The sequence below is a fragment of the Marmota marmota genome, unplaced genomic scaffold, assembly GCF_001458135.2.
Source record: "Marmota marmota marmota unplaced genomic scaffold, marMar, whole genome shotgun sequence".
Taxonomy (NCBI): domain Eukaryota; kingdom Metazoa; phylum Chordata; class Mammalia; order Rodentia; family Sciuridae; genus Marmota; species Marmota marmota.
This window is the reverse complement of record NW_025999924.1, coordinates 2,678,937-2,706,315: the sequence shown is the minus strand read 5'-3', so window position 1 is coordinate 2,706,315 and position 27,379 is coordinate 2,678,937. Positions and strand designations below refer to the sequence as shown.

Below are 27,379 nucleotides of genomic sequence, written 5' to 3'. Positions count from 1 at the left end.
ATATATATATATATATATATATATATATATATATATATAAATTTTTTTTCCTACATCTTTAAAAGGGATCAGGGCAGAAGGTTACACATTGAGCAGTCATGAGCTTGGAGTCTTTGGGATGTTCCCCAAGTCAAAAGTTTTCAACCTGCTTCTCTTAGGGATGTCCTCTTGCCCTGGAAAGCCACCCCCCTCAGGTTTCAACTCAAGGTGCTGGTGCCAGGACATTTTTTTTTCAGGCAGAGTGCTCATACTGTCACCTTGCTTCTTCCAGTACAGCTGTGTATATATTGATCTATGACAGACCTGTGTTCTTGGTGGATTCTCAGCAAATGTTTGATGATGAACTTGGCCTTCAAGATTCAGCTACTGCCCTTAGATTTCACAGCTTATTCCCAAAAAGGAACTGGATGAAAGGGGAACTTCAAGATTGGAATTTATTCTGTTTAGCTACTTCCCCTGTTTCGTATCAAAGGCTTTGCCAATGGGAATACTCGTAAAGGGCAACGTCAACACGACCATGTTTGAATTGCCACCTGAAACCAAAGTTAAAAACTCATAATATTGTGCATGTCAACTGGTAAACTGTAATGCTTTTCTAGAGAAGAGATGCCCCTTTTCTCTTGAAGACAAGGGAAACAGGCTGGGTGTGGGGTGAGGGGAGTTTCAGAGTTTCTACATAGGAAGGGGCTAGACTAGAAATCTACCTCCATGAGGGACCTGGGGGACTTCACTTTTTATCTTTTTAAAATTATCTATATTTAAGATGTATAACATGTTTTGATGTACATATACATAATGAAATGATTACTACAATCAAACATTAACATACCTATCATCTCACATAGTCATCTTTTGTATGCATGTGCTAAAGAGTACCTAAAATCTACTCTCTTTGCCAATTTCCAGTGTTAAATATAATATTATCAACTATAATCTTCATATTGTGCACTGGATCTTTTGGCTTATTTTTCCTACATACGTGACAATTTGTACCCTTTGACCCCATCCTCCAGTTTCCCCCACTTCTTCTACCTCAGATAACCACTTTTATACTCTGTTTCTATGTACTCAAGTTTTGTTTTTAGGTGTTTGTTTTGTTTTGATTGCACTTATAAGAGAGATTACACAAAATTTCACACAGCCTTTTCCTTTCTGTGTCTGTGGCTTATTTTTCTTAGCATTATGTCCTCTAGCTCCTTCCATACTGTCTCAAATAACCGAATTTCCTTTCAAGACTGAATAATATTACACGGCGCACACACACCATAATTTCTTCATCCATTCATCCATTGCCTGACACAGGTTGCTCACATACCTTGACTGTGTAAATAAGGCTGTGATGAACATAGGAGCATAGATATTTCTACAAGGTGCTGATTTTATTTCCTTTGGTTATATGCCCAGAAGAGGGATTGCTGACTCATATAGTTCTTTTTTAAATATCTTTATGCACCTCCACACTATCTTCTATGATGGCTGCACCAATCTACTTGGACATTAATAGTATACAAAGGTTCCCTTTTCCCCTTATCTTAGCCAACATTTGTCTTTGCTTTTCTTTTTTTATTAGCCATTTTAACAGGTACAAGGTGATATCTCATAATTTAGATTTGCATTTCCCTGGTGATTGGTGATGTTGAGTGCATTTTCACATACTTGTTAGAAGGGAATTTTCTTGCAGCTGTGTTTATAAACACACTCCTTTTGTGTTGATGTGCCTATTGGGCAGCTCCTTGGATTTTTATCAGAAAAGCAATGTCAATTTCAGCTGAGAGGAGCTAATGGAGATGGAGAAGGTTAAACCCTTCCATCCAGGCAACCAACTGGCCTCCCCACTGGAGACTGAACAAAGAGTTGAAAGGCCAGAGGGAGTCCATCTCTGGGAAATGATAAAAAATTGAGGCCTATGAGTTTTTTTTGAATTCTTAAGGTGTTTTGGCCCTGGATGCTTCCAAACACAGGCTTTTAAGTAATTCTGATCCTCAGAGTGATCCAAGCAAGTCATTCCACATTCACCCTCAATTTTTTACCTTATTCATATCTTATGTTGAGTTTCAAAGAAAATTGATAATAACGAATTGCTGTTTTGAGGAGATAATACCACAATGATACAAAATTCAAGAGTTATACAAGAAAATACAGTGAGATATAATCTGCTTTACACCTATATCTTCCAGGTATCTAACAAGAGTTAGTTTCTTAAGTAATATCCAAAGCTGTTACATGCATATGCAAGTATAGGTGTGCATGTATTTTATGTAAAATTTATATCTGACATATGTGGGAGAGTGATTTTTAAACTTTTTTATTGTGATCCACAAGGAAGAATGAACTTTCTCTTCTATTTCACTGATGTGGCCCTCCATGCACCAGTACCCTAGTGCAGGAACAATTTAGCTTATGTCCATCAGAACCTTCGTGTTATACATTACCATTCTGATTCAAGATTTTTCCTGGCTATTCTTGCTCTTTTATTTTTCTATACAAACTTTAGAATCAGCTTCTCTAAACATGTGCTTTTTCTTGGCTTACATCTATAAAGGCTGGCTATTGATTTTCATTTCTAGCCACACTGCTCAATTCTCTTGCTCATTAAGGTTTACAGTGATCTTTCAATTAATTTTCTTGAGTTTTTTAGGCACAGAGTTACATTATTTGCAAATATGATTATTCTATCTCCTCCTTTCCCACTTGCACATCTCATATTTCTTCCTTTTGTGTAAAAAGTTGACCAGTGCCTCAAGACCAATGGTCAATAATGTGGTGATAGAGGCATTCTTTTCCTAATTCAATGTGAATGCTTCTGTTTGACTATTGAACATGAGCTGACTTTCCAGATATGACAAATATATTTTATGAAGGCATTATAAATTTAGTTCTATCTTATGAGATATTTTTTCATAATCAGCAATGGACTTTACTTTCCTAATTAACATTTCCATCAACCACAGGTGTGAGCACATAGTTTTGCTGTTTTGAAATATTAGCATGGTAAACTGTTTTAGTAAATCTCCTAAAATCAAAACCATCCTTCCTCTCTTGAAACACACTTCACTTGATCCTTTTGTATTATTCTTTTACTGTCACCCTGGAATCTGTTTCCTAATATTTTATTGAAGTTTTTGCATTTATAGGCAGAAAAGACATTGGTGTGTGGTTTTCTTTCTTGTCATTATTTTTGTTATTCTGTGGGAGACTTTGGCACCAATATAATCTCCACTTTGTAAAAAGTAACTGAGGCTTTTCTTCTTCTACTACAAGTTTAAAAATCATTGAAAGGATTGATTCATTAAGGTTATAAAGAGCTCAGTATAAAAACATCTGCACCTGGTACTTTGGGAGAAAGTACCTTTTGACAAATTTCCTATTTTTTTTCTCTCATGATTGGTCTCTATAGAAACTCAAACTTTGGGGAGTCAGCTTTAAACATTTATCTTTCCTAGAGTATACATATTTTATACAGGTTTTAAAATTTATTTGCATATGGCTGAACAAGTATGTCTCCTATAATCTTCCCTTAATTTTCTTTACCTATGACTATTTCTTTGTTATTTCATCTATTTCTGCTTTCTCCCTTTTAAAAATAAATACGTTGCACGATTATTTGCAAAAAGTGGAAGCAATACAGGTGTTCAACAACAGATGAATGGATAAACAAATTATTGCATGTACCTACAACAGAATATTATTCAGGCACAGAAGAAATGAGGTTCTGATACATACTATGACATGGAAGAACTTTGAAAACATGGTGCTAAGTGAAATAAGACAGACGCAAAAGGGCAAACATTGTATAAGCCCACTTATATAAAATATCTAAAATACAAAAATTCATAGAAACTAGAAGTATGCCACCCCAGGGACTGAGGAGAAAAGAATGGGGAGATATCACTTAAAGGGCACAGAATTTCTTTTGGGGGTATAGGTCGATGAAAACACTTGGAAACAGACAGCAGTGAAAGTCGTACAACATCTTGTGCAATATAATTAATGCCACCAAATCATACATTTACCATGGTTAAAATGGAAAATTTACATTACATATTTTTTTCCACAATAAAAAAGTTAACATTTCAAAAAAAATTAGCGTAGCAGTTTTAGTAATGATTTTTTTTTTTTGACAGAACTCGGATTGTTTTGCCATTGTTTACTGGCATTGTATTTTATCTTCCTCTGTGGTGCCCTATATTTTTTCCTGAGCTTTCAGTTCCTCTGCCTTGAGCTTCTTCACTGTTCCACTAAGTTCCGTGAGTTCACAGTCATAATTTTCAGCTTCTTGGTGGCAGTTTGTTTCAGATGAGAATTTCTTTCCTCTAGGTCCCTGTCCCTTCCCTCTTTTTGTTTTGTAATATCTTTGGATAGATCCTGTGCTGGGTGCCTTTTTGGATGCATCTTTTATTAAAGTGTGTCCTTCCCAGCCCTTGGAGGTGGTTCAGGTTGGGGAGGGGCTGAGAAGTTGCAGACTAGCAGGAATTCCCTGGCTCCAGGAGAAACTCAGATGCCAAGACAATTTACATATCTTAGTTTTACCCCTCTCCAGCCAACAGTCATGGGCAGCTACAGAGCAAGACACGAATCAGATCCCCCTTCTAATCACCTTACCAGAAAACAAACCAGAGGTAATATTTCTACATGTTTTTAGTCTGGCTCTTTCTGTGAGGTCAAACATGGAACTCCTCATGGAATGTTGCATAGTTCCTCACGTATGTGGTGGTCTTGTGTTCCTTAGAATATGTGGCTGCTCTTGATTTCAGCATGCCATCTACCTAAGGAAACAGTTCCTTACCAGCCTAGTCTGAGATGTATGTCCACAAACACTCTTTCTGCACCCATATTTGATCTCTACTGCACTGGGCCCCTCTCCATACATGATCTTTTGAGTGTTGGTCTTTGAGTTTTGTTAAAGGTGAAATTCCTATTTTTACTGCCCCCTCCCTTTCTGGAGAATAATAAAGGTAGGGAAAATATCTTTATTCTGCTCTTTCAAATGGAAGTCCCAATGTTTAAAGAAGGTAAAATGATTTTTAAAGTAAATATAAAGAGCAGCCTTAAAAAAAGGAAATGTCAAGTAATATTCCATTGTGTATATATGTTACCTTTTTTTAATCCATTCATCTACTTAAGGGCATCTAGGTTGGTTCCACAGTTTAGCTATTTTAAATTGTGCTGCTATAAACATCGATGTGGCTATGTCCCTGTAGTATGCTGTTTTTAAGTCCTTTGGATATAGACCAAAGAGAAGGATAGCTGGGTCAAATGGTGGTTCCATTTCCAGTTTTCCAGTTTTCTCCATACTGCTTTCCATACTGGCTGCACCAATTTGCAGTCCCACCAGCAGTGTATGAGTGTACCTTTTTCCCCACATCCTCGCCAATACTTATTGTGTTTTGTCTTCACAATAGCTGCCATTCTGACAGGAGTGAGATGAAATCTTAGAGTAGTTTTGATTTGAATTTCTCTAATTGCTAGATGGCATTTTCAGGTAAATGGATGGAGTTGGAGAAGATAATGCTAAGTGAAGTTAGCCAATTCAAAAAAAAAATGCTGAATGTTTTCTCTGATATAAGGAGACTGATTCATAGCGGGGTAGGGAGGGGGATGATGGGAGGAATAGATGAACTCTAGATAAGGCAGAGGGGTGGGAGGGGAAGGGGCAGGGGGTTAGAAAAGATGGTGGAATGTGATGGACATCATTATGCAAAGTAGACGTATGAAGACACGAATTGGTATGAATACACTTTATATAAAACCAGAGATATGAAAAATTGTGCTCTGTATGTGTAATATGAATTATAATACATTCTGTTGTCATATATTTAAAAAATAAATTAAAAAATCTAAAAAAAAAAAAGAAAGAAAAAAAGGAAATGTCTTGTCAGGGAACACATGTCCTAAGAACTAATCATGGAAGGGATGGAAAACTTCCTTTACCTCTGCCTCAGTGGTGGGGGACCGGAAGAACAATATGCCAACTCTCTGACAGCTATGCGCATGCTGGTCCTTCCCTGTGAAACTTACTTTTCTCAGAACCCCCATTTCATCTCATCCTCTGAATCCTTTGGTTTCACAGTGTGGTTCAGCATCACCATCATGTGAGAGCTTGTTAAAGATGCAAAGTCTCCCAGATCCAGAATAGTAATCTGCATTTTAACAATTTCATATGCATGTAAAGTCTAGGAAGCATCACTGGATCTCATCTCAAGCACTGTTTTCCTTTCTGGTCCAATCACACTAAATTCCTTTGTTTACATACTCCTCAAACATTCCTTTTCTTCTGAGCTCTCTTGGTAATCATGCACTTATTAGGAAAATTCTTTTCCATTCATGAGTATCCCCCCCCCCCACTAATAATGCCAGCCTTCATTGCTATTCTACTATCAATCAATAAATTTGCTGAATGAGTGAATGAATATGCACAACAGTATATTTGTGTCTGAGAGCATTTTTAGTAGCACTTAGCACTTCCCATTCTGCGTCAAACTGCGTCAAACTGATCTATGCTTGGAACTCCTCAATCCATCTCTCTGACTGGAACCCATTTGATCATCCCTAGGCATAGCTTTGGAGCAGGTCCTACCAGAAGAAGTAGAGAATAAGAGCATTAACAGAAAAAAGAAAGAAAGAAGAAATTTCATCATTTGGGTCATGGTTCCCCAACATCTTACATACCTGTAAGTGGCACAAAGAGATTCCATTTCCTGAGTACTATTTTGAAAAATATGAACACGATTTCTATGTGGGAAGGAAAGTTGTACTTCAGAGGCCTTGAAGCATGCATCACTCCACCAGCCGTCAGCCCACAGAGGGCAGGTGGCAGGAGTAAGGTCCCAGTGAGAGAGGGAGGGGCTGAAACAGGCGTGGGAGATTGTCTTCACCGGCTTCCTGAGCCCACACAGCACTCACGCTGTGGAGTTTCTCTTGTCAGTTGTCCTCACCAGTTGTAGCTGAAATTGCCATTTTCAGCTGGGGGCGGGGGGCTGATTTGATGAGACAGAATTGAAAGGTGAAGTTTAAAACTAGTTTCCCTACTTGGGTAATTAAACCTTCACTAAATATAGTAGGTTTAAAATGAATGTTCACAACATTGAAACAGAACATGCTAATTCTAAAAATATAGACTTCCTTGCTGTGAAAGTCCTCTTGGGAGAAGAAACAGACACTGAAGCACAGAAATGATTTCAATCCTCCTGTCCCCGACCTTGTGAACCAATTTGTCCCTAGGCATGAGGCTCACCACACAGAAGGGGAGAAAGTCCAGGGAAGAGATGTTATAAGGCGGAATTGTTCTCTCCATGGGATTCTGCCCTCCACCAAATCTAGCCAAACAACACTTCTTAATGTTACCCAATATATTTAAAATTCAAGTTAGGGCTAGCCTCAGCAACTTGGTGAGACCCTATCTCAAAATTAAAATATAAAAAAGACTGAGAATGTGGCTCAGTGGTTAAGCACCCCTGGGTTCAATCTTGGGTACAATAAAAAAAAATGTTCAAGTTAGTGGAGGTTGGAATTTTCATTATGTCACTCTGCTTTATACTGCATGATACATTTGATTAGTCATGAGAGAAACACCCAACACCAAGAAATTATATCTGATGTGACACATATGCCCATTACCCCTGATATGACTGTTACACATTATATTCAAGTAGTAAAATATCATACCACAGCCCATAAATTCAATTAACCCATGTCAGCTGGGGATGTGGCTTAAGCGGTAGCGTGCTCGCCTGGTATGTGTGGGGCTCTGGGTTCGATCCTCAACACCACATAAAAATAAAATAAACATATTTAAAAAAACAATTAACCCATGTCACATTGTACCCTACAATACAATTATTATGTGTCATCAAGAAGATTTTTAGGAAATGAAAGACAAATAAGAAATAAAAAACACACAAATAAGAGTAAAAAGTAATTTTCCTGAATGATTACACCACAAATAACATTCATTCACTCTACAGGTTAAGAATCCCTAATCCAAGAATCAAAAATCTCAAATGCTCCAAAATTCAAAACTTTCGAGCCTGTGTTGAGGGGATGCCACCAGTGGGAAATCCACACCTCAGGTGATGAGTCACAGTCAAAATATAGATATACCAAAAACACTGCATAAAATCACCTTTTGTTTATGTGTGAAAGGTGTGTAAGAAACATAAATGAATTTTCTGTTTGGACTGAAGATACATTTCCAAGATAAATCATTATGTATACGCAAATATTTCAAAACTCAAAATCCTGAACACTTCTGGTCCCAGGTATTTCAAAGGAGAGATGCTCAAAAGCATTACACCTACTTCTCCAAACAACTTGAAAAATAAAAAATAAAAAAAGATCTGTTTCCTGGTTATAAAAGTTCCCTTTGCGATTCACTCAGTGTAACAGCAAAGGACCAAGAACCTCCTTCAAAGATTTGTCTTCACCTGGTGACTCTACTTCTCTCCCTGCTTTCTTTTGAACTCACATCAAACACAGAAAAAGTTGTACTAAAGTCATAATGTCCCTCATGATGCTCAACCTTGTCATAGCTGCATGTGACATAGCTAGTACCTCCCTTAAAAATCTTTACTTTTCATTCATTTTGCTTTTTCTTTTTAAAATATTTTTTAGTTGTAGACAGACACAATATCTTTATTTCATCTATTTATTTTCATGTGGTGCTGAGGATTGAACCCAGTGCCTTATAAGTGCCAGGCAAGCGCTCTACCACGGAGCCACAACCCTAGCCCCTTCATTTTGCTTTTTTTTTAATATAATATTTTTATACCTTTATTTTACTTATTTATTTTTATGTGGTGCTGAGGATCGAACCCAGGGCCTTGCATTTGCTATGTGAGTGCTCTAACACTGAGCCACCAACCTAGCACCTTCATTTTGCTTTTAACCCATCATTCCTTCTTGATTCTCCTCTGACCTCAGTAGGGACAACACTGTTAGAATAGACATTCAGAATTTGCCTATGTGTGACCTCATCTCCAGTGCCCATATAATGCTATATCTTAATGATTTGAATTTTCAATCATCTTTTTAACAAAAATACATATGTACATATGATAGAGTAACAGCCTCTTTTCTCCCAAGATGATTTCTGCATCTTTACTCTCTTTCCTTGTTTTCTAAAAATAGGAATAACTTTGGAGGCACATGTTGCTGTAAAATATTCTGTGAAGCCTTTTTACTTGATTTCTTTTTTCTTTCACAGGAAATACGGCCCAGTTCATGGCTTTTGAAAAACTAGAGAAAATTACGGCACATGAAGTAAAGCATTGTCATTAGTACCTTATAATTTCCAGGCTCTTCAGCTGGTTCAGAAATCACAGAAAATCCTTAGCTGTCTCCTTGGACATCTTCCTCTCTGCATACCCTGGAACCCCAACACCCACATGCACACCAGATGGCTGAGATCTTAGATGAGCTTCTCCATCTTTGGGCAAAAAGTTACCATGGATAAGGAAGAGACCTTGTCACTCTGAATCCTTCAAATCCCTCTTTTTGGTCCTTCACTCACTATCCCTCAGGGAATCATCAAACTTCTGGATGGCGGGCAAATGTGTACAAATTTTACCTACAATTCAGCAAAGAACAGTGGCAACTGGGAACATGTTAATTTGCAACTGCTTTCTATTTTTAAAAATCTTGGAGAAGGGCCTAATTTAATATCTTCAATTATAGATGATGAGATAAAAGCCTAGAAAAATGCTTTGCCAGGGCCTCAGAGTGGCTAGAGCAGCATCAGCACTAGACCAAGCTCTTCCGGCATCCTTCTCTCCTACAGGCCTCCTGCCCTAAGCTTTCCAGAGTTCTGCCAAGGGATGCTTTGCACAGAGAGGGTTGTGTTACACAGAGCCCCTTCTGTTGTGCTCTTAGTGTCTTGGTGTTAGAGTGATGCCTCTAGATGATCTTGATAATTGGTCTATCTGTTTATCTGTGTTTCTACCTGGACTCCTACCAAAAGCAATCCCTTTATTAGCAAATCTTTCACAAAAACATAGCTGGCCTAATTTACATCTAAAGGTTGGGGGGCAATGGCATAGTGACTTGAATAGCAGTTCTTCTCTCCAGTTATGATAATCATAGGGTTATTTCCTATCATCTTCCTTGGAAAAGTTGACGTTCATTTGTACATTAATTTCCCCAACCAGGACTCTGGGTTAGAACTACAGGTCTGCTTTTATTCAAGGGTGTCCTCAAGGTTTCTGATTTTACTCTCTCCTGAAGGATTTTTTTTTCTCCCAGTAACACTCTTCAGGAGTTTTCCTAAGTAACAAGTAAATTTCCTGAGTTTCAGAATATCAACTTCATCTGTACCTAAGTCTCCATGTTTTTGTAATGAACAATCTTGGCAATTTCTTGGCTACTAAAATACTTTTTTTTACATAAACATATTGTATAATGGGGAAAATGATATTGCAGGTGAGCAGATAAAATTTCTTCAAAATTTTGTGGCTTAAACATGTCTCTTTCTCTTTCTCCCCATGAAATATGACTAAAAACTAATTCTTAGACAGTGCTTGAAGTGGTCTTCCCAGCCCTCTGGCCACCATATACAGCTTGGATTGACATCATCAATACTTTGTGAATTTAGTTTATAAATTCTTTGGATTGTTCCCGCATCCTCAAGGGCAGGAACAATCATTTTTACATTTTCCCTCACACTCAAAGTACGTAGCATGGAGTATGAGTCAACAAACATTTTTTGTGTTACCCTGTTGACTTTTCTCAGTTTTTTATAGAACTTAATTTTCTGGTCCCAAAAGAATAATCAAGCTTCTGGATGGCAGGCAAATATGTATAAATTTTACCTACAATTTGGTACAGAATAGTGTCAACTGGTAACATGTTAATGTGTGATGATCTTACCCCAGCTTGATCATACCATTCCATGCCATATTTGTTGAGTGGAAGGGAAAAGGTAGGGTTTACTTATCTATTTTTTTAAAGTAAATTTGGTGAATATGGATTCATTCTACAACCTGTAGGTACATGAACTTCCTCACTTCTCTACTTTTCTAAGTTGAATTCCAACTGTGTCAGGAGCTGCCCTGGATGCAGACATCTTTAAGCACCGGGTTCTGACCAATTATTGCCTTCAGCCTGGCTTGGCAGAGCCAGGTCGCAGTAACTTGGGTGTTACACCACTGGGATAATGAGGTGTGGCTCCAGGAGTAGGCATCACCCAGAGGGGCTGAGCTACACTAACCTATTCCTTTGTAACCCTTTTCCCCTTTCCCCTTTGGGGGATAGAATATTCCATGAAACAGCCTCCCCCAATAAAGCATAGGTTCAAGGCAAGCTTTTTCTCTTTTTCTTGCCTGCCTTGCCCTCCTTGTGGGAGCTGAGGAACAGTCACTGAACCCAAAGAAAAGGTACTTTCTGTGTCTGTGTCTTTATTTATTCCCTCACTTGGAGTGACCCTGATCTGTTTAGTTGTGTGTCACAAAACAACTGGATGAGACCTCTTCCAATTGGGCCAACAGGAAATCCAATCTCATTTTCAGGCCACCATCTACTCCACTCACCAACACAAGAATACTGGGGCTTGTAAAATCCATTTGGGGATGGACCTCTGGTCTAGTCCTTGGTCTATCGTAGTTTTAGAACCTTGAAATATATTCCAACCCACGTGGTTTCCCTGAGCAGCTTTCTCCCCACCGCTGGAAGCTACAGAGTCACACATTGAGTCCACTGACATCACTCTCAGGAGTCACATCACTCCAACATCCTTAATGTTCAACTTGTCCCCTTCAACTTTCTAGGCCTCCCTCAAATGTCAGCCCAATGAAGTTGCTCCAAAAGCACAAATTCATGTCACAAATCTCTTCATCCTCTCCCTGGGGCAAGGGAAGCTTAGGCTTCAGCACAAAACCCTCTAGCTACCTGCCACTGGTAGGGATGGAGAATGAAGACAGAGAACAAAAGGAAAAATTATTTTTCCAAGCATTCATGCCACCACAGAATAAGCAATTTTCACTGCTTACCACATCCATGCTCAAAAACTTGGTAAATACAGCTATGAAGTTATTCTCAGACAAAAATGTAGAAAGAATTTTTTTTCTTTTATAAAGACCCAGGGATACTTATTGAGGAAGACATGGAGTCAGGAGAATTGTTTCAGTGGGATGAATGACTAATCTGCTTCTCCCATCCACAATTCTCAAAGTAGCATCTTTTCCTTAATGGGAAATGGTCATGTTTACAATAAACTGACTTTATTTTCAGTGATGACTTTCTGGATGTGTCCTCCCAGTCAACTTACTCAAACCAGATTGACTGAGGGAAATTAGAATATTTTTGCATATTCTGAAAGTCTTCGTTCACAACATTTCAAGAGTTTTCAAATAAACTCCTCAGGAAATAGACTCAAGCGGAGATTCTGGTCATTTCAAAAAGCCTCTCAACTGTGTCTCAATTCTTGAACCTGCCAATTGCTCTGTTGTGATTTCCAAATGACTATAACACATTTGGAATCTACAAGTTTATACAACTCAGGAATTTTTTTAGCATAAATTACATAAAGCACATTCTTAACCTCTAAAACTTAATGGGTGTTTTATGTTGTGTTTACTTTTTCCATGGGAGCCAAGAAAGAAATCTAATGTGTCTGACACTTTTAAGAGATGTGCTTATTCTATAGCCTGAATCCAATTCAAACATTCAAAGTTCAAGAGAAAAATGCTTAAAAGGAAGTGGTTACGATATATATATATTTTTACCACAAATATTCAAATTTATAATATATGTAATATATCATAATTATGTATTTTATAATTGTTTGAATTTAATTACCTAGTGAACTTTCAAACTGGCAGCTATTTTAGAATCTACCACTACTAATAGGTTAAAAGACATTATGATTATAGGTGACATTATGTATATAGGTGACTGTATGACCAGTGTGATTCTGCAATCTGTACAATCAGAAAAATGAGAAATTATACCCCAATTGATTCAAATGTATGAATTGCCAAGATCATTGTAATGTCATGTGTAGCTAATGAAAAAAAGAGAGATGTGAGATATTATTCCCTCTTCACAAACAAAATGTCAATTCTTTGTTCGTTGCATTAAGGGAGGGGTAAAATGAGGCAGAAAGTAGACCAGACTTAATGGACTTCATTTCCGGGGGTCGGGGGTGGGATACAAAGTAAACCCTTAAAACTAAAAAGAATACTGTGGTATTTACAAAATACCTGAGACAACCAAGAAAGAAAAATAATGCTCCATCTCACCCCTATCACCATCCCAGAAAAAGAGAAATCTTTCCTTGGAGCAAAGGAGAACAAAGAGAGGGAAAGAGTAATTGCATCCTGCATCCAGCTTTCAGGTAGAGGAGTCCATGCAGGGATTCTGGATCCTCTAGCACTTCAGAGAAACGGGAATTTAAAGATGCAGCTCCCCCAAGTGGGGCAGGAACATAGCAGAGAGAGCCACCTGAGGGAAAAATCCCCCAGGCAGACAGAAACTGGAAATGGCTCAGCAGCATCATACCGGGGACTCAAGGGCCCCGAGGGGGAGACAGTCAGCCACAAAAACCTGCACAAGACCAAATGAGTCATCCCTAATGTTAGCTCCCCAGAAACTGTACCCAAGATATGAAATGAGAGAAAAGGGGAAGCCAAGTCTCATTGAGATTATTTGCACTATAGTAATAGATTGGGAGAGGGTTGGTAAGAAAAATCATGGTGGACTTTAGGGAAAATACCATTGATGGACTGCGATTCCTCCTCTATGAAGGAAATAGTTAACACCATAATAAGCTTTTTCAGTTAAGCAGAGAGACAGTCATGGACTTTACTCACTGAATTTGTCTATTTTTATTGCATTATGAAACAAGTGCATTGTGAGTATCCTTAAAAAACGACAACTATTTATGTCATCAAAATGCCCACTAGGTCAGGAGGGGAAGGTTATTATTTTCACATACATACACAGGCATGTAAATCAAAACATATTTCTACATAATAGAAATGAAGCAGATTAACAACAATAGTTTGGTGTCATTTCATTTTTTAAGGGATCTTGCAGCATTCGGATACTTTTCTAACCATTGTGGCACAACAGAAGACATCATCATGTCTTAAATTGAATCAGTCACATCCACATTATCAAGGGTAATCTCCTTTACTCAAAATCAGCTGACTATAGATGCCAAACACATCTACAAAATACCTTCATTCATAGCCAGGCCTGAAACACATATCTGTAATCCTAGTGACTTCAACACCAGCCTTAGCAACTTAGTGAGACACTGTCTCAAAATAAAAATAAAAAGGGGCTGGGATATAGCTCAATGGTAGAGCACTCCTGGGATCAGTTACCAATACCATATATATGTGCATGCACGCACACATACACACACACACACACACACACACACACACAATACCTTCATAGCAACACCTATGTTAGTGTTTGTTTAAATCACCAGGCACTATAGCCAAGCATGTTGACACAGAAAAAATAACCATTGCTAGGAATCCATGGCATGCATTGGCATCACAATTAATTAGGCTAACACCTATGGTTGACTCTAACAAATATCCTGTTACAACAAGTATCTCTGGAGCCCAAGGGGCCACTGAACTTGATCAGGATGGCAGACATGATTATTACAAGGACTGTGGGGTAGCTGGATTTTCCCAAATGCCCTTCAGTATCTACAGGAAGAAAAAAACAAGCTCATTTTTTTTTAACTCTGCTCTAAACATACTCTGAGAACAAGATTGTTTCCCCTACAAGTCCTAAAAGGATCTCATGTATTGCCACAGATAATTTATTGATAAAATCAAAGACAAAATTTAATAGTGTGGGTGGCTAAATTTTCAACATCTGTTTACTCCAAGATTCTCATACAAAAGTAAAGGCACTGATTTAGAAATAAAGGGGTCCTAAAATGTGGAACGAGGACATCTTGTCGTATTTAAATAAAACCAACAATTTTGAAACCCCAAAGTCTCTGAGTCTCTGAGTCTCTGAGAGTCACTCTGAGTTTCTCTTACCAGTGGGAGTAACTTGCTCCTTTTGTCCTTTTCACCGGTCTTTGTTGCTTGAAACCCCTGTGATTATGTCACATAGAGAAGGTAGCTTGAAAGAATGCTCATATTTTCAAGACCCACCACAGCTATAACCACCTCTTTAGCCACTTGACCTACAACTAGGTTCAAATCTCAGCATGCTCCAGGGAGTAAGGTATATACTGTACTACAGAAAAAAAAATCTCAAATTTTGCTAAATATGTTGGCAGAAACCTAGGAAATGCGTATGAAAGTAGATTCTAAGTTCATTAGAACAAGAATAGAAGAAGGATAGATGACATTAGATTGGATCAAATTTGTTGATATGGGTATATTTACTAGAGATTCTAGATTTAATGTGTTAATTTATTTTCATCTCAAAGTGACTCTATTAGGTTCATGTGGACTGAAACTTGTTCAACAGTGGTCTACATTTAATGAGTCTGGAACAACAGGGCATACATATAAAGCTTAGAAAGGTAGAAATATGGGAGTATTATGCCCGACCTGCACACCATCTCTCAATTTATCTTCCAAGAAAGCCTACATATACTCCCTCCCTTAAGGCATTGAAAATCCTTGGGTGGAGCATCTATACCTTGTGGTTGCTCATTTTGTAGGCCACATATAACCATGGAAGATGTGGCTCTGATGAGACCCCTGATTTCAATGGGATGATGGAATTCCAGTGGAACAGAGACAGTGGTTAAAAGGGGAGGGGGCAATTAACCACCAAAGAAAAAATGAATACATTTATCATAAAGGGTACCAGAAACATAACGGTATTTAATAGACTATAGGTCTGGTAGCCAAATCCTGGCTTGAGCTGCAACAAAGAATGTGAAGAGGTATGTGAACACACTTCTCAGAATGAACTTGATGTAGGAAGATTATGATGCATGTATACACTTTCCCAAAGGGCAAGTGCCATAGAAGAGACTCTTTAAAATCTTTCAGGATTTCTGTCAGATTTCTTCCATCTATCCCCAAAATGGCCAGGGAAACAGGAGAAGAGGTTGACAATATGGACTTCTTACCAAGATTGACCTGGCTACCACTAGTGCTGATTTTCTAATCTGCCAACAGCAGAGATCAACACTGAGCCCTTGACGTGGCATCACTGACCAAGAGAATAATAAGTCAGCACCTGGTACAAACTGGATTTCATCAGACCTCTTCCAGTTGGAGGTATATGTTTATGTGCCTGTATATACTCTGGATATGAATTAGCCTTTTTGCCCATGATCTTTTTATCAGAACCACCATCCATGGACTCAATAGAAAAGCTGATTCATCATCAGTGTTGTCTTAGTCATTCGGACTGCTATAGCAAAATACCATATACTGAGTAGCTTATTTTAAAAATAAACCTATTTCTCATAGTTCTGGAAGTTGAGAAATCCAAGGTCAAAACATTGGAAAAGTTGGTATCTGGTAAGGTCTCATTTCTCATAGATAGCACCTTCTGGCTATATCTTTTAAGCAGCCAGTGAACTCCCCTGGGCCTCATTTATAAGATCACTGATCCCGCATATGAGACCTGCACCTTCATGATTTAATCACTTCCCAAAGGCCTTACTGCTTGATACCATCGCCTGAGGATCAGGTTTCGATATATGAATTTCAGGAGGACACAAGCATCCAGACCATTCCACACACAACTGCTTTTGATAGTGGGGTGGACTTCACAGCAAAGAAAGAACAACATGTGGTGCCCACTAGTTAACTGATTTTATCACACATCCCATCACCTGAAGCCATTGGTCTGAGTGAAATGTCAAATAGCTTACTGAAGGCTCAGTTATCAATTGGAATATTTTCACGGTGAAGAAGAGGCTATAGAGTTTAAGGACAAAGTATCTGCCTGAATAAGGGACTATTAAATGGTGCTCTCGAGGTCCAATAGCCAGTAGCACACACTCTGCAGTGAGTGGCACCAGCACAGAGAGAAGGTTTCCTACGGAGTTTACTGATGCCCCGGAGGCGCCTTGAGTGAGACCCAGTGAGAGCCACTTTGCAGCCAGCTCTGCAAGAACCCCAGAGAAGCCCACCCACAGTCCTGGCCCACTGGCACCCCTGAACTCCAGCCCTGGCCTATGGCACCTCAAGGAACGTCACCATCCAATGACTCACAGCACCTGCTTCCCCAAGGGAGGGGTGAATCTCAGCCTTAAGGGAGAAACACCTTCTCCACAACCCTTCCTCAATGAGTCTTCTCCCTCCATCCTAGATAGAGTCACTCCTCCAACTATACTGTATTCCCTTTTCTTTTTTCCTTCTTTTCTCTCTCAGTATTTGTAAACTGTTCATTTTTCAAGAGAAACTATTCCTTAGTCCATATGTTAATGTTTCATAATTAAAGAATACAGGCCAGTGACAAACTTCTATTAAACTTAAACCAGAGAAATTTTTCACATTCAAAATCACCTTGCACTCAGAAAAATATCAGACTTCTTCATTTCCTTACAATCTTTCATGGAATCATAATTTCTACGGAAATTTGTGTGCACCTTATTTCTTGCTTTAGCCAACCTATACAGAGGTGCAAACCCCCAAAAGGAGGGCCATGAATGCCACAGCAACATGAATCATGGATTCTTGGCCAGAAGACCCTACATCAGAGGTTTTGTCAAAGCACTGGAAGCCATGGTAGTTATTGCCCTCAACACCAATGTCCTTCCTTACTGATAGAGAAATTTGTTCCTGTATTCTCTGGTGTGTAATTTACTTCTTTTATAGTTAATCATCTTTTACTAGTTAACAATTCTATTAAATTTTTCCTGCTCAAATTACTGATGTGACTTCTGTCTCCTCACTGGACACTGACTGCTACAGGTCCCTTCAGAAAAAAAATCCTCTTTAGAAAAGTTCTAATCTTTTCTATAAGTGAATTGATACTATTAACAAATTGCAACACCTTAAACAGGACCTTTCTCAAAGTAGATGCTTAATAAATAATAGTTTGCTAAATCTTTGCCAAACAGTTATAACTCTACAATTTGCCTTTCAAAAGGCTGTGGAGAAACTGTAGCCGGGGAAATATGTAGCCGGGGAAATTGGAAAACAGGCTGAGAGTTCCTCAAAATGTAAAACATAAAATTACCCTAAAGCCCAGTAATTCAACTTCTAGAAATATATCAAAAGAAATGAAAACAAAACTTCACAAAAACTTGTTCACAAATGTTCATAGCAGCATTACTTACAATAGCTAAAAAATGAAAGCCATCCAAGTACTCATCAAGTAATGAATGGTTGTATAAAATGCATACAATGTAATGATATTGGGCCATAAGAGAAATGACATATATGCCTCATCCTAGGTGAACCTTGAAATCATTATGCTAAGTGAAAGAAACAAGAACTGGTCAGAAAGATCACATATTGTATGACTGCATTTGTAGAAAATATCTAGAACAGACAGGTGTAAACAGAAAGTTCACCTGTGGTTGTGGGTAGGAGATTGCAAAAAAGGGAAAGGAGAAGGAGGAATAGTGCTAATGGATATGGAATTTCTTTGGGGGTGATGAATATGTTCTAGAATGAGACTGTGATAATGCTTGTACAATTCTAAGAATATACTAAATTGAGTGAAATGTACACTTTAAATAGAATTAAATGTATGTGAATTGTATCTCCATAAAACTGTTTTTTTAATTGCCTTTTCAAAGTAGGTTTAGATCTGCCTCTGTGGTTCATGAAATGTATCCAAGTGACGCTAAAATAAAACCAAGATTTCAACTCAATGAGTCACAAGAATCTTAATTTTAAATTTTTTTCTAGCTATTTATTTCTGCTTCATTTTATTTGCTTTTAATAAAAATTGCTTTGAGAAACATCTAAGAGGCTAGTGGACAATTTTTCTTAGATGTGCTGTAACAGGCTGCTGCATGAGACTGCCTGCAGGGATGCCTGGTTGAATGTGATTTAAAGTACAATGATTCTAAATCAATGTTAAAGATGAGCTCATGGGAGACGATAAGCAGGACAGTGGGGTGGGAAATGCCGAGGGCTGTCCTCTAATTCCATGTCTACAAACAGGGTCTAGAGCTCTGGAAAATGCTCTCGTCTCTCTGGGTTCTATCCTTATTGGTAAAAGGAGGGTATTCAGGCAAATGGTCTCTGGAGGTCTTTGGGACTGTAAATTCTGTAGGCCTGAGATTCTGTTATGTAGAAGTTAATGTTCTTTACCAGTGGTAGGAATAAAGAAAAACATGGGCAAGATCTAAGCAAATGTTGCAAACAAGGTTAAATTTTTAACACTAAATGCTGAAGTATGGTGACCTCCGTGGCCATCAAATAAGCTAAGGAGCACAGAGTCCCTCCGTGGTCACCAGTGATACCATTCTTTAGGAAACTGGACACATAGCAAACCAGGGGCTAGATAGGAGTAAAAAAAAAAGGCTAACTATTCAAAATGAGGACTGGTGAATGAGGTTACAAGATTATTTTTACATTTATTGGTATATTTATTGCCATTTTCATAAGAATAGTAAGAATTCTTTTTGGTTTTCTGTAGTTATTTCTGGGTTGAAAAACAACAGGCAATTTTGAAATAATTAAATCCTTTATACAATTTTCTTTCATATTGCTCATCTGTTATTTTTCTCCCTGAGGATCTTGCAAAGCATTGCACCTCAGGAAAAATGAAAAAAAAAAAAAAAAGCAATTCCTTTTTCTTTCTCATATTTCCTTTTGTGTGAAATAAAAGTCACCATAAGAGTCTTCCTTCCTAACTTCAAATGTTCAAGCTAAATCTAATTCTAATTGCTACTTATATTAGCTAATCTCATATTTAAACCATGTTGATGACTTTTTACCAAGGATTTGAAAATTGCTTAAGCAATATCTATTTACTTGAATGAATTATAAGCTAGATGTTGCCCAGGGATATTTAAAACTTAATCTTATCCTCTCAAATTTCACCTCATTTTACTAGGTATGTAAAATGGTCAGAGATTCAGTGAGTTAAAAATCTTGTGTTCACAAAATAGAAGGAGACTTACCTTTTATGTGAGTAATATATAAATTAACAAAATTACAAATGTAGCCGGGTATGATGGCATACACCAGAAATCCCAGGGGCTCAGGAGGCTGAGGCAGGAGGATCACAAAGTCAAAGTCAGCCCCAGAAACTTAGTGAGATCCTAAAGAAATTCAGTGAGACACTGTCTTAAAATAAACAAGGGCTGGGGTTGTAGCTCAGTGGTAAAGCACTTGCCTTGTACATATGAGGCACCGGTTTCCATCCTCAGCACCAGATAAAAATAATAAATAAAATAAAGATATTGTGTCCATCTACAACTAAAAAAATTTTTAAATAAATAAATTAAAGAAAGAAAGTGGCTGGGGATGTGGCTCAGTGATTAAGCACTCAGTGAGTTCAATCCCTGGTACCAAAAAAATTATGAATGTGTTATATAAATTAATATAAAAGCATATACTGGATATTGGAAACAGGTAGAACATATTAGATACAGATGATATTTTATTTTATCTATCTATTTATTTATTTATTTACTTATTTAGGTATTGAAGATTGAACCGGGTATTTAACCACTGAACCATATCTCCAGTCCTTTCTCTTTTTGAGACAGGGTCTTGCTAAGTTGCTTAAGGGCCTCATTAAAATTGCTGAGGCTGGCTTTGAACTTGTAATCCTGCTTCAGCTTCTCCAGTCACTGGGATTTTAGGTATGCACTACCATGCCCAGCTAGATGACATTTAAATGAAAAAAAAAAAAGTACAACAAAATATAAACTTTCAAAAGGTGATAAAGACCACAATGTTAAAAACAAAAAAAGAAAAAGAAAAAAAAAACCCACAGGAAAAATTAAAATACTTTTGCTAATTAGCTGCTTAACACATTCTAGAATACATTATCCCTTCAGTTTTAGTTGAATACTATTTGTCTTGTCATATGACAATGACTGTTTCTCCAAAATAGCTAATTAAGAAGCATCTCTCTTGTTCATTGTATATTCTGTTTGATTATCAGTAAATATCACAGGGCCAGGGTTTTGAAAAAAAAAAGTCATTAAACATTGTTGGAAATAAAGCTCAATGAAGCAAGTTATAACAGAAAGACAGCACTTATCAAAATAAATGACTTGATGAAAATGCAGCCACTATTGGCCTTATGCCCCTTCTTTCGACTGTACAAATTAAGCTTCTCTCTATTGTCATTCTCATCTTCTGTTTTTCATGTCCTGTTAGGGAGAGTTTTATTTCTCATAAAAATCTCTGTCTTCTGTCTTTATTTTCATTTAATATATATGTTGATCCTTTTACTTATCTGCATGATTTTAAACATGAGGGTTTAGTTTATATTGTGATACAATAAGAGCATTTTGATATCTTGAAGCTTCTGCTAGCCATCTTTGAGTTGTTTCCACCTTCTGGCTATTGTGAATAATTCTGTTATGAACACTGCGTGTACTACTTGTGTTTGAATACCTGTTTTCAATTCATCTGGGTAGATAGCTAGGAGTAAAACTGTTGATTCATAGGGTAATTCTGTGTTTCACTTTTTGAGGAACTCCCAGGAATTTTGCCGTATCTCTAATTGTGGAATAAAAAGAAATTTCTGTTACCATGGTCATGTTGGGGAGTTATTTTTGGAAAAGTCTGGTCAAGAAAGCAGGGGAGGGGAAAATGAAATGTCCCAGCTCACCTCCCCAAGTATCTCTCAACTCTGGCTGCACATCACAATCACCTGGGAAATTTTTTCCACGCAGCAATTAAACACTTTGGGAAAACCTGACTTTAAAAGAAAAAGAAAACCTTTGGAAAGTGTATTACTCTATCGTCACCTTCTTCAAAATGTTTGAGTGGAGTTACACAAACTAAAGAAAGCTCTTGCAGATTGTGTACTGAGACCCAGTCAGGTCCTATGCTGTGTAATACTTCCTCTGGCTTTCAGAGGACTGGAGATGAGAAGAGTGCCCCAAACTATTCACTATAAGTCAAAAAGGTAAAACCAGTAATCCATAAGTCAAAAGGATACTGCATGGCTTTTCCGACTCAAACTATTAGATAAGAAGTACCTAAGTTTTCTACTTCAGGAACCTAGAACAAAGGAAAAAATAGCAATAGCAAATTTTATTAAACATTGACATTTTTAGGTATTGTGCCAAGCATTTTGGTTATATTAGCTGACTTAGTCCTCCCAATAACTCTACTGTATTTTAAAGATAGAGAATCTCAATTCCAAAATGTTAAATAGCACCCAATGTTTACAAACCCAGAAATATACTTTTATGCAACCCATTGTTTTGAAAAATCATGATAGAATTAGAATATATTTAAAACTGATTTATAATAAAAATAATGCACATCAAAACTCTTTGGAGACTACTAAAGCAGTGCTATGAGGAAAAATTATAGCCTTAAATACATATATTAGAAAAGGCAAATTTCTGTTAAACAATGATCTTATCTTACAAAGCTCAAAGAAAATGGGTAAAAGAAATAAAACAGAACACAAAGTAAAGAAATAGAGAACAAATTTACAAGACAGAGATCAACAAAGCCTGAAATAACTTTTTCATGGAAGAGAAGTAATTTATGTGAAAGCCCAAAGCTATTTGACTCCCTAACCCAAGTACTCAGGCCTTGATCTAAAAGGCTACATATAACCTGCAGCTGTTCCTGAGGCCCCTGAATTGCATGATCTTCATAAAAACAACTCTGACCATTTACAGAAGACAGCAAAGTTTGCTTTTACAAATGGATCCCAACAATGAATTCATTCTTATTATTGCAACATATTTGCAATTTTTTTAAGCCCACATCTTTTCTATTTTAAAATAACGCTCTCAAATTGTAGGGGAAAAAAAACTAGAAAAAAATAATTGCTTGCTGCTTATGTGAAATAATACTTCATTTTATATTTCAACAAAAAATTACTAGATTATTACTTTTCACAAAAAGGAGAATTTTGTTAAATTTTGGTATTATTAAGATTACTCAGAAAACACAAGTACCTTACTATTAAGAACCTAGGTGGTGCTGGGCACATGCCTATAATCCCAGCAGCTCAGAAGGCTGAGGCAGAAGGATTGCAAGTTCAAAGCCAGCCTCAGAAACTTAGTTGAGGCCTTAAGCAACTTAGTGGGATCCTGTCTCACTAAAAATTAAAAAAAAAAATTTTTTAAATTTAAAAGGGCTGGGGATGTGTCAGTGGTTAAGCACCCCTGGGTTCAATCTCTAGTACCCCCCAAAACAAAAGATCCTAGGTGGCAAGAGCTTACATGCACTTACTTGAAAGATTCCCCAAAGCCACTCACATAATATTATGTACCCTGTGATCTTTAACAAATATTAATTCAATAATTTACTGTTCTGGTTTCTCCCTTTTCCCTCGGGTTTTTACACACCCATTTGGGTCATAAATCCCAGGACAGGTAATCAAGGCAGAGTATCTTGAAGAGTAGTCTCAGATCCAGCAGCATCCAACATCACATGGGAACTGTAAAATATGCAAATTATTGGACTCCACCCCAGACCTCCAGAATCAGGTTCTCCTTTTTTTCTTGGGGGTTGTTGGGCGGGGGTAACTGGGGATCAAACCCAGGGCCTCTCACATGCTAGGCAAGCACTCTACCACTGAGATACCTTCCCAGCCCTGAATCAGGCACTCTTGAGGTGGAGTCCAGAAAGACCTCTAGTAGATTCTAATGCATGCAGAAGTTTGAAAGCTTCTACCCTGGGGTAAGCTGATAAGACTTCAGAAGCATCTCAAAATCTCACCTGTAGCAATTGTTACAGGAAGCTCACGGAGTCCGAGGTTCCAGGCTCCACATATCCACAGGTATTGACAATTCGCCCTGTTCTTACTGGCCATGACTAACACAGGAGACTAATTATCAAAGAAGGACCTTCTGAGGCTCTTACACAACAGAAGTTCTACATTGCAAAAATGAGCCATAATCAGCACTTCCCAAAACACTACAAAAAAATTTAATGAGCTCACAACACCAAGATATACTCCCCTGCACATTTGATGGTTCTCCAATATAGAATTGCCTTGCCTTACCCCACCCCCGCCACCCCCGCCCCACAAAACAGGATATTAATAGGAAAATAAGAGTGAAGGAGAGAGCGTGAGCCATAGTTTCCAAAGACACCCAATTAGAAAATGACTTGATCAAGTGAAAATAAGATACACCAGCAATTTATCACCAATTATCACAAATACATGACTGTATTTCTTCATCTCCTATTTCCCCCTGTCTTATTCCTGCCTCTAAATTGAGAAGAAAATGAAGAAAAATGTTTCCCTAAAACTCTCTCTATAACAATTATGTCAACAGCCAGGAGAAGTTCCTTGGGAATTTAGGAACATCTGTCTTTTCACAAAGTAGAATAGAACACTTATCCTCCCAACTTTGTTTTTTGTTTATTGTTTTTTTTTTTTTTATTTAAAAATGTAGTTTTTCTTTTCTAAATCAGACAAATAATTAAACTTCAATTTGAGTGCTGAATGCAGCTCCATGGATGGAGGAAGAGAAAAAGAAAGCTGTACACATTTTACTGCTCTTTTCACCTTGACTTTCCCCACTAGTTTATACTGGGTATAGATTATTGCGCTATTAAGTGGAATCTTCTAATAGTCAAGGCTCTCTCCTCACTGCCAATTAACTTGGAACAATGAGCTTCGGGTACAGCAGCCCTCTGAAGTCCCCCACCACCACCACCGATCATGGTGTCAGTGCTAAGTCTATACCAAGCACCTGAAAGAAAAATCTCTCTCTTTGGTTTTACTTTTTAAACCAGAACAAGTAATCTGTGCTCATTTTAAGTAATACAAGAATTCAACGTGTATCCATAATATCCATAACATTTAATGCAAATAAATTTGTAGTTGGCATCTGTGGGCAAATCCTCCATGGTGTGAATTTCAGTGGAAACTCCCTGCCTCCTAAAGGGGTCACACACCCCAACTACTGGGATCTGGTGCATGACATGCAGTTTGGCTTACATGAACACCCTCTCCCAGAAGGACGGCATCCAAATGAAGTGACACAAGATCATTGCCAGTTGGTACCAGCAAGGATACATTAGGTGTGACCTCGACTGTGGCCTCTACTGCCAATGTCCCTGCCAAATTCCTGAGCCTCATCTTATCTTCTAACTAGTGTGAGCCTCATTCAATGCATTCTTTGGAAGATTCTCCATAGTGATGATTTTTTTTTCCTTTCAAGAGTAGATTTGAATTTTGAAACAACCAAAAGATATTTGGAAATAAGCAATGATGCTAATTAATACTAGACATGGACACACACACACATACAAAGATGTGAATAAAATAGTTTTGACATCAGTTTTCCTGACTAAAAAAGACAAATGGTGCCAAAAATGTCTTGAACAATAGAAACATTGCTAAACTGAGTGTATTTTAACATTTCTTAATCTCACTCTTTAAAAGGATGAAATTAATTTGAATGTTTATTCATGTATTTATAAATTAAAATCAGTCTCATTACTGCCTATCTAGCATGCAGCTGATATGAGCCTGGGCATCACATGGTGGCCCTTATGTTACTAATCAGCATGGGGTTCTTTTGCTCAATTTGGGAAATATATCACAAAAAGGCCAATTATAGCACTTTTTTGATGTTACCAGCTTTTAGTGTTACCAGCTCTATCTGAGAGTTCTTGTGTTCAATTTGAGATAGAAGTCACAAAGAGGCAAGCAATGCCATCCAAATGAGGCTTTAAAAGATGGTGGAGGTTCCATAGGTACATGTTTAATAAGGAAAGTCCTTTAATTGGTTTCATGATTAATTTTAAAATTAAAGATTTCCTATAGCAGGAACCAACAAAATATTTATGCAAAGGGCCAAAGAGTAAATACTTTAGGCCCTGTGGGCTATGTGATTACAGTCACAAGTATTCAGTTCTACCACAGTGGTGTGAAAAAGAGCCACACACAAGCTATAATCAATGAATGTGTGTGTGTGTGTGTGTGTTTTCCAATAAAACTTGATTAACAAGTGGATTTGCCCAAGAGTCACCAACCCCAGTCTTAGCATATTATCAGCCACAGGTCATTATTTCCTTTAAGCTTTGCAACAGGGTGGCCTAGGACTCTTCATTTGTCAAAGTATAATTTTCAAAAAGTTGAAAGCTTGATTCTCATACAAATATAAAGTAATCGTGCATGAATGATTTATTTAACTCATTAATGTGTGAATCAGTAAGATAGCAATGGTGAGTCAGAGGAGATGACAGGCAGGAGTATTTATAGTCATTGAAAAAGAGATTGCTGTGGGGAGAATACCACACAAGATATAAAACTGGTTAATGTCCTATGTTCACTATGACCTCTGGAGTTTTCTTTCCTACAGGACAAAGTTTATTTGCCTCACAGTCAGTTTTTTTGTGAGTCATCGTCTATAAAGTTCTAAATATCCCAGTGGATAGCATCTAATGAGTTAAATGAAATTTAATAGCCCCCAGAGAACTGAACAATTCATAGGTAGATGGGTTACACATTTTTCCAATGTGGCTATTTACAAATTTTAAATATCCTTTCCTTAACACTTTTCACTCCAGCACTACACTATGAACAATGATTTCTTAAAATTTTTGTACTTGTAAATGGACACAATATCCTTATTTTTATGTTTTTTTGTAGATGGACACAATACCTTTATTCTATTTTTTTAATGTGGTGCTGATGATTGAACCCAGTGCCTCACACATGCTCAGCAAGCACTCTACCACTGAGCCACAATCCCAGCCCTGAAAAATGAGTTTTTTAGTGAAAAATTTTTCTCAGTTCTATAAGACTTGTGTTCTTATATTCCATCTTCCCAAAATGAACTTAAACTCTTTTTCACTACATTCCAGAGTAAAAGTGTGATCTTTACAGGTCTCCATCCCAAAGGCCCAGTTTGGAAGATGGTATAAGCATGCACACACAGGTTGTACATTTCAAGCTGGCCACAGTATTATTTTCCATCCTGCAAGATCTTCTTGCATTCTGATTTTAATATGCCCCTCCTATCCAAAGCTGGGTTGTACGGTAGTACCTCCACTTGAATTTGAACAAGTTTGTGCCTACAGAGGAAGTAAAACTGTGTGACTTGGGGCTGGGATTGTGGCTCAGTGGTAGAGTGCTTACCTCCCACGTGCAGGGCCCTGGGTTTGATCGTCAGCACCACATAAAATAAATAAGTGAAATAAAGGTATTGTGTCCAACTACAATTAAAAAAATAAATATTTTAAAAAATGTGTGACTTTCAAAAATTAGGTCCTGTATGGTACTCCAGCTTTCTTTTGATTCTCTCAGTGATAATTATTCTTAGAAGGTAGCCACCATGTTGTAAGGAAGCCCAAACTAGCACAGATACAGAGACCAC

The 27,379-nt window shown here is 37.6% G+C and overlaps 1 protein-coding gene across 1 annotated transcript in view; it reads right to left on the bottom strand.

Moving 5' to 3' along the window:
* Positions 1-27,379, bottom strand: part of Pde4d (phosphodiesterase 4D) — a 1,424,195-nt gene that overhangs the window by 1,375,971 nt on the left and 20,845 nt on the right. The window lies entirely within an intron of this gene.